General features: G+C 43.4%; 2 long non-coding RNA genes across 3 annotated transcripts; one reads left to right on the forward strand and one right to left on the reverse strand.

Annotated features, from left to right (window-relative positions):
* Positions 1–4,539: 4,539 nt before the first annotated feature.
* LOC141198532 (uncharacterized) lies at positions 4,540–5,318 on the reverse strand. The gene is made up of 3 exons (XR_012270478.1): positions 4,944–5,318; positions 4,812–4,869; positions 4,540–4,667 (listed from the first exon to the last, which is right to left on the reverse strand). It is a non-coding gene; the product is annotated as an uncharacterized lncRNA (long non-coding RNA).
* Positions 5,319–5,656: 338 nt separating this feature from the next.
* Positions 5,657–6,368, forward strand: LOC141198533 (uncharacterized). 2 transcript variants are annotated; one of them, XR_012270479.1, is made up of 3 exons: positions 5,657–6,030; positions 6,105–6,162; positions 6,307–6,368. It is a non-coding gene; the product is annotated as an uncharacterized lncRNA (long non-coding RNA). The 2 variants fall into 2 exon arrangements; XR_012270480.1 differs by lacking the exon at positions 6,307–6,368 and having other exon boundaries at positions 6,105–6,217.
* Positions 6,369–8,239: the final 1,871 nt, after the last annotated feature.

Raw genomic sequence — 8,239 nt, forward strand, 5'->3', positions numbered from 1 at the left:
GAGGTTACAGTTGAATAAAAAGACAATATCAATGCCCCTTGGAAGAGTGATGGAGGTTACAGTGGAATAAAAAGACAATATCAATGCTCCTTCGAACAGTGGTGGAGGTTACAGTTAAATAAAAAGACAATATCAATGCCCCGTGGAAGAGATGTGGAGGTCACAATAGCTTAACAAGACGGTTTTAATGCCCCTTGGAAGAGTGGTGGAGGTCGCAGTGGATTAAAAAGACAATATCAATGAGCCTTGGAAGAGTGGTGGAGGTCGTGGAATAAAAAGACATTATCAATGCCCCTTGAAAGAAACGTGGATGTCACAGTAGCTTAACAAGGCGGTTTTAATGTCCCTTGGAAGAGAGGTGAAAGTCGCAGTGGAATAAAAAGACAATATCAATGACCCTTGGAAGAGTGCTGGAGGTTACAGTGGAATAAAAAACAATATCAAAGCCCCTTGCAAGAGCTGTGGAGTTGAGAGTGGTTTAAATTGACGGTTTTAATGCCCCTTGGAAGAGACTTGGAGGTCTCAGTAGATTAACAAGACTGTTTTAATGCCCCTTGGAAGAGTGGTGGACGTCGAAGTGGATTAAAAAGACAATGTCAATTTTCCTTGAAGGAGTGGTTGAAGTCTCAGTGGAATAAAAAGACAATATCAATGCACCTTGGAAGAGTGTTGGAGGTTCCAGTGGAATAAAAAGACAATATCAATGCCCTGTGGAAGAGACATGGAGGTCACAATAGCTTAACAAGACGGTTTTAATGCCCCTTGGAAGAGTGGTGGAGGTCGCAGTGGAATAAAAAGACAATATCAATTCCCCTTGGAAGAGTGGTGGAGGATACAGTGGAATAAAAAGACAATATCAATGCCCCTTGGAAGATCTGTGGAGTTCAGATTGGTTTAACCATACAGTTTTAATACCCCTTGGGAGAGACCTGGAGGTCACAGTAGCTTAACAAGATTGTTTTAATGAGACATGGAAGAGTGGTGGAGGCTGCAGTGGATTAAAAAGACAATATCAATGCCCCGAGGAAGAGTGGTTGAGGTCGCAGTGGAATAAAAAGACAATATCAATGCCCCGTGGAAGAGATGTGGAGGTCACAGTAGCTTAACAAGATGGTTTTAATGCCCTTTGGAAGAGTGGTGGAGGTCGCAGTGGATTAAAAAGACAATATCAATGCCCTTTGGAAGAGTGGTGGAGGTCGCAGTGGAATAAAAATACAATTCAATGCCCCTTGGTAGAGTGGTGGATGTTACAGTGGAATTTAAAGACAATATCAATGTCCCGTGGAAGAGATGTGGAGGTCACTGTAGCTTAACAAGACAGTTTTAATGCCGCTTGGAAGAATGGTGGAGGTCGCAGTGGAATAAAAAGACAATGTAAATGCCCCTTGCAAGAGTGGTGGAGGTTAGAGTGAAATAAAAAGACAATACCAATGCCCCTTGGAAGAGCTGTGGAGTTCAGAGTGGTTTAACCAGACGGTTTTAATGCCCATTGGAAGTGACGTGGAGGTCACAGTAGCTTAAAAGACGTTTTTAATGCCCCTTGGAAAAGTGGTGGAAGTCACAGTGGATTAAAAAGACAATATCAATGCCCCTTGGAAGAGTGGTGGAGATGGCAGTGGAATAAAAAGACAATATCAATGCCCCTTGGAAGAATGATGGAGGTCGCAGTGGAATAAAATGACAATGTCAATGACCCTTGGAAGAGTGGTGGAGCTTAGAGTGGAATAAAAAGACAATACCAATGCCCCTTGGAAGAGCTGTGGAGTTCAGAGTGGATTAAACAGATTGTTTTATTGCCTATTGGAAGAGACGTGGAGGTCACAGTAGATTAACAAGATGGTTTTAATGCCCCTTGGAAAAGTGGTGGAGGTCACAGTTGAATAAAAAGACAATATCAATGCCAAGTAGAAGACACGTGTAGGTCACAGTAGCTTAACAAGACAGTTTTAATGCACCTTGGAAGAGTGGTGGACGTCGCAGTGGAATAAAAAGACAATATCAATGCTCCTTGAAAGAGTGGTGAAGGTTACAGTGAAATAAAAAGACAATATCAATGCCTCTTGAAAGAGCTATGGAGTTCAGAGTGGTTTAACCAGATGGTCCTAATGCCCCTTGGAAGAGTTGTGGAGGTCGCAGTACATTAAAAAGTCAATATCAATACCCCTTGAAAGAATGGTGGAGGTTACAGTGGAATAAAAAGACAATATCAATGACCCTTGGAAGAGCTGTGGAGTTCAGAGTGGTTTAACCAGACGGTTTTAATGCCCCTTGGAAGAGATGTGGAGGTCACAGTAGCTTAACAAGACTGTTTTAATGCCTCTTGGTAGAGTGGTGGAGGTCGCAGTGGATTAAATAGACAATATCAATGCCCCTTAGAAGAGAGGTGGAAGTCTCAGTGGAATAAAAAGACAATATCAATATCCCTTGGAAGAGTGGTGAAGGATACAGTGGAATAAAAAGACTATATCAATGTCCCGTGGAATAGACATGGACGTTACAGTAGCTAAACAAACTGTTTTTAATGCACCTTGGGAGAGTGGTGGAAGTTGTAGTGGAATAAAAAGACAATATCAATGCACCTTGAAAGATTGCTGTAGGTTACAGTGGAGTAAAAAGACAATATCAATGCCTCTTGCAAGAGCTGTGGAGTTCAGAGTGGTTATATTGACGGTTTTAATGCACCTTGGAAGGGACGTGGAGGTCTCAATAGCTTAACAAGACGGTTTTAATGCCCCTTGGAAGAGAGGTGGAAGTTGCAGTGGAATAAAAAGACAATATCAATGGCCCTTGGAAGACTGCTTGAGGTTACCTTGAAATAAAAAAACAATATCAATGCCCCTTGCAAGAGCTGTGGAGTTCAGAGTGGTTTAAATTGACAGATTTAATGCCCATTGGAAGGGACTTGGAGGTGACAGTAGCTTAACAAGGCCGTTTTAATGCCCCTTGGAAGAGTGGTGGAGGTTGCAGTGGATTAAAAAGACAATATGAATGCCCCTTGGAAGAGTGGTGGAGGTTGCAGTAGAATAAAAAGACAATATCAATGCCCCTTGGAAGAGTGGTGGAGGTTACAGTTGAATAAAAAGACAATATCAATGACCCTTGGAAGAGTGATGGAGGTTACCGTGGTATAAAAAGACAATATCAATGCCCCTTGGAATAGTGGTGGAGGTTACAGTTAAATAAAAAGACAATATCAATGCCACGTGGAAGAGATGTGGAGGTCACAATAGCTTAGCAAGACGGTTTTAATGCCCCTTGGAAGAGTGGTGGAGGTCGGAGTGGATTAAAAAGACAATATCAATGAGCCTTGGAAGAGTGGTGGAGGTCGCAGTGGAATAAAAAGACATTATCAATGCCCCTTGGAAGAGTGGTGGAGGTTAGAGTGGAATAAAAAGACAATTTCAATGCCCTGTGGAAGAGACGTGGAGGTCACACTAGCTTAACAAGACTGTTTTAATGCCCCTTGGAGGACTGGTGGAGGTCGCAGTGGAATGAAAAGACAATATCAAAGTCCCCTGGAAGAGTGGTGGAGGTTACAGAGGAATAAAAAGACAATAATAATGCCCCTTGGAAGAGCTGTGGAGTTCAGAGTGGTATAACCAGACTGTTTTAACGCTCCTTGGAAGAGACATGGAGGTAACAGTAACTTAACAAGACGGTTTTAATGCCCCTTGGAAGAGTGGTAGAGGTCGCAATGGATTAAAAAAACAATATCAATGCCCCTTGGAAGATTGGTGGAGGTTACAGTGAAATAAAAAGACAATATCAATGCCCCGTGGAATAGATGTGGAGGTCACTGTATCTTAACAATATGGTTTTAATGCCCCTTGGAAGAGTGGTGGAGGTCGCAGTGGAAAAAAAAGACAATGTCAATGCCCCTTGGAAGAGTGGTGGAGGTTAAAGTGGAATAAAAAGACAATACAAATGCCCCTTGGAAGAGCTGTGAAGTTCAGAGTGGTTTAACCAGATGGTTTTAATGCCCCTTGGAAGAAAAGTCGACGTCACAGTAGCATAACAAGACCATTTTAATTCCCCTTGGAAGAGTGGTGGAGTTCGTAGCGGAATAAAAAGACAATATCAATGCCCCTTGGAAGAGTGGTGGAGGTTACAGTTGAATAAAAAGACAATATCAATGCCCCTTGGAAGAGTGATGGAGGTTACAGTGGAATAAAAAGACAATATCAATGCTCCTTCGAACAGTGGTGGAGGTTACAGTTAAATAAAAAGACAATATCAATGCCCCGTGGAAGAGATGTGGAGGTCACAATAGCTTAAGAAGACGGTTTTAATGCCCCTTGGAAGAGTGGTGGAGGTCGCAGTGGATTAAAAAGACAATATCAATGAGCCTTGGAAGAGTGGTGGAGGTCGTGGAATAAAAAGACATTATCAATGCCCCTTGGAAGAGTGGTGGAGGTCGCAGTGGAATAAAAAGACAATATCAATGCCCATTGAACGAGTGGTGGAGGTTACAGTGGAATAAAAAGACAATTTCAATGCCCTGTGGAAGATGATAAGAAAAAACGCAGCACTACTGGACCTGGGTGCTTGAGTAGGGTCCAAAGCCTTGAGATATAGTGATAACCTCAGCACACCAAATGATATAAAAGGTACTTTTATTAGCAGTCCACAGTAAAGACGTTTCGGTCAACACGACCTTCATCAGTGTACTGCATATAAACATACAGAAATAGAGACATTATAGTGATTGTAAAATTACAATATATATTATGAGACATATATAAAGAGAAGAGGTCTATGTGTCTATGTAACCTTTATCCAGCAAATAAAATAAGAAGAACGGAGCAACCTACCAAATTACTGGGATGGGAGCAGGAAAGAGGAAGGAGATGGGACCCAATACTGGGGATCCTATGGAGAGAGTGCATACCATGAAGATATGTGGAACTGGAATAGGGTGAGGGCTATAAGAGAGGAAAACATACCGTGTAGGTGAAGAGCCTGAAGTAAAGTGCTGCCTGGATCGCGGTATCCACCGCTGGATATTAGCAGGGTGTGTGTATAGAGGGACTGGCTATAAGTATGGGTGTAGGGGAGGAGGATTTGGCAGTCAGCCAATGAGAGCAGTGAAAGTGCCGGTGAATAGCGCTAGATGCGGTGACGTCACAGGAAGTGACGCGAGGCGGGGAGGTGCCGGCTTCTGATTGGTCCGGTGCCGCGCATGCGCACATGCGTGCGTGTCAGCCGGCGTGCAGGTGCGTTCCAGGGACCAGGAAGTGGTTTCTGTATTTGGAGTATGTGATATACTGCCGGAAAAAAGAAGCAGGAAGCGTTTCACCATCGGGAGGGAGGGTTGGAGAGGTATGGGAGGACGAGGGTGGGTATGGATCCATAATCTGTAACATGAAATAGATTGTCAGTTGAAGTTACATGGCACAACACAGTCAAAAGCACATCACAATATTGTTATGATATCCTGTAATAGGTAGGTATGCATCAATCATGGATCTCATGATAAACAACAAATAAGGATTAAATGTTAATCCATTAAAGAGTGAGAGGGATATCCATACATAAACTAAGGTCCCTGCTTGAGCAATATGTGACCAGGTGAATTTAAATAAAATAAGTGAAGATCATAATCGTAGTGTGGTCAAGATACCATATTACAGGATATCATAACAATATTGTGATACCTCTCCAACCCTCCCTCCCGATGGTGAAACGCTTCCTGCTTCTTTTTTCCGGCAGTATATCACATACTCCAAATACAGAAACCACTTCCTGGTCCCTGGAACGCACCTGCACGCCGGCTGACACGCACGCATGTGCGCATGCGCGGCACCGGACCAATCAGAAGCCGGCACCTCCCCGCCTCGCGTCACTTCCTGTGACGTCACCGCATCTAGCGCTATTCACCGGCACTTTCACTGCTCTCATTGGCTGACTGCCAAATCCTCCTCCCCTACACCCATACTTATAGCCAGTCCCTCTATACACACACCCTGCTAATATCCAGCGGTGGATACCGCGATCCAGGCAGCACTTTACTTCAGGCTCTTCACCTACACGGTATGTTTTCCTCTCTTATAGCCCTCACCCTATTCCAGTTCCACATATCTTCATGGTATGCACTCTCTCCATAGGATCCCCAGTATTGGGTCCCATCTCCTTCCTCTTTCCTGCTCCCATCCCAGTAATTTGGTAGGTTGCTCCGTTCTTCTTATTTTATTTGCTGGATAAAGGTTACATAGACACATAGACCTCTTCTCTTTATATATGTCTCATAATATATATTGTAATTTTACAATCACTATAATGTCTCTATTTCTGTATGTTTATATGCAGTACACTGATGAAGGTCGTGTTGACCGAAACGTCTTTACTGTGGACTGCTAATAAAAGTACCTTTTATATCATTTGGTGTGCTGAGGTTATCACTATATGCCCTGTGGAAGAGACGTGGAGGTCACAGTAGCTTAACAAGACGGTTTTAATGCCTCTTGGAGGAGTGGTGGAGGTCGCAATGGAACAAAAAGACAATATCAATGCCCCCTGGAAGAGTGGTGGAGGTTATAGAGGAATAAAAAACAATAATAATGCCCTTTGGAAGAGCTGTGGAGTTCAGAGTGGTTTAACCAGATGGTTTTAATGCCCCTTGGAAGAGAAGTCAACGTCACAGTAGCATAACAAGTCGGTTTTAATGCCCCTTGGAAGAGTGGTGGAGTTCGTAGTGGATTAAAAAGACAATATCAATGACCCTTGGAAGAGTGGTGGAGGTCGCAGTGGAATAAAAAGACAATATCAATGCCCCGTGGAAGGGACGTGGAGGTCACAGTAGCTTAACAAGACGGTTTAAATGCACCTTGGAAGAGTGGCGGAGGTTACAGGGGATTAAACAGACAATAAAAATGCCCATTGGAATAGATATGGACGTGACAGTAGCTTAACAAGACGGCTTTAATGCCCCTTGGAAGAGTGGTGGAGGTTGCAGTGGATTAAAAAGACGATATCAATGCCCGTTGGAAGAGTATTAGAGGTCGCAGTGGAATAAAAATACAAAATCAATGCCCCTTGGAAGAGTGGTGGAGGTTACAGTGGAATAAAAAGACAATATCAATGCCCCATAGAAGAGTTGTGGAGGTACCTGTAGCTTAACAAGATGGTCTTAATGCCCCTTGGAGGAGTGGTGGAGGTCGCAGTGGAATAAATAGACAATGTCAATGCCCCTTGGAAGAGTGGTGGAGGTTAGAGTGGAATAAAAAGACATTAACAGTGCTCCTTGGAAGAGCTGTGGAGTTCAGAGTGGTTTAAATTGACCGTTTTAATGCCCCTTTGAAGAGACGTGGGGGTCACAGTGGATTAAAAAGACAATATCAATGCCCCTTCGAAGAGTGGTGGATGTCGCAGTGGATTAAAAAGACAATATCAATGCCCCCTGAAAGGGACGTGGAGGTCACAGTAGCTTCACAAGACTGTTTTAATGACCCCTTGGAAGAGAGGTGGAGGTCGCAGTTGATTAAAAAGACAATATCAATGTCCCTTGCAAGAGTGGTGGAGGTCGCAGTGGAATAAACAGACAATATCAATGCCGCTTGGAAGAGTGGTGGATGTTACAGTCGAATAAAAAGACAATATCAATGCCTCTTGTAAGAGCTGTGGAGTTCAGAGTGTTTAACCAGACGGTTTTAATGCCCCGTGGAAGAGACGAGGAGGTCACAGTAGCTTAACAAGACTGTTTTAATGCCCCTTGCAAGAGTGGTGGAGATCGTTGTGGATTTAAAAGACAATATCAATGCCCCTTAGAAAAGTGGTGGAGGTCGCAGTGGAATAAAAAGACAATATCAATGCCCCTTGAAAGATTGGTGGAGGTTACAGTGTAATAAAAAGACAATATCAATGCCCCTTGGAAGAGTGGTGGAGGTTAAAGTGGAAAAAAAGACAATATCAATGCCCTGTGTAAAAAACTTGGAGGTCACAGTAGCTTAACAAGACGGTTTTAATGCCCCTTGGAAGAGTCGTGGACGTCGCAGAGGAATAAAAAGACAATATCAATGCACTTGGAAGAGTGCAGAAGGATACAAAGAAATAAAAAGACATTGTCAATGCCCCTTGGAAGAGCTGTGGAGCTCAGAGCGGTTTAACCAGCCGTTTTTTTTGCCCCTTGGAAGAGGCTTGGAGGTCACAGTAGCTTAACAAGACGGTTTTAATGCCCCTTGGAAGAGTGGTGGAGGTCGCAATGGAATAAAAAGACAATAACAATGCCCCGTGGAAGGGACGT

The sequence above is a fragment of the Phyllobates terribilis genome, unplaced genomic scaffold (genome assembly GCF_046119375.1).
Source record: "Phyllobates terribilis strain yellow unplaced genomic scaffold, ASM4611937v1 Scaffold_95__1_contigs__length_6072419, whole genome shotgun sequence".
NCBI lineage: Eukaryota > Metazoa > Chordata > Amphibia > Anura > Dendrobatidae > Phyllobates > Phyllobates terribilis.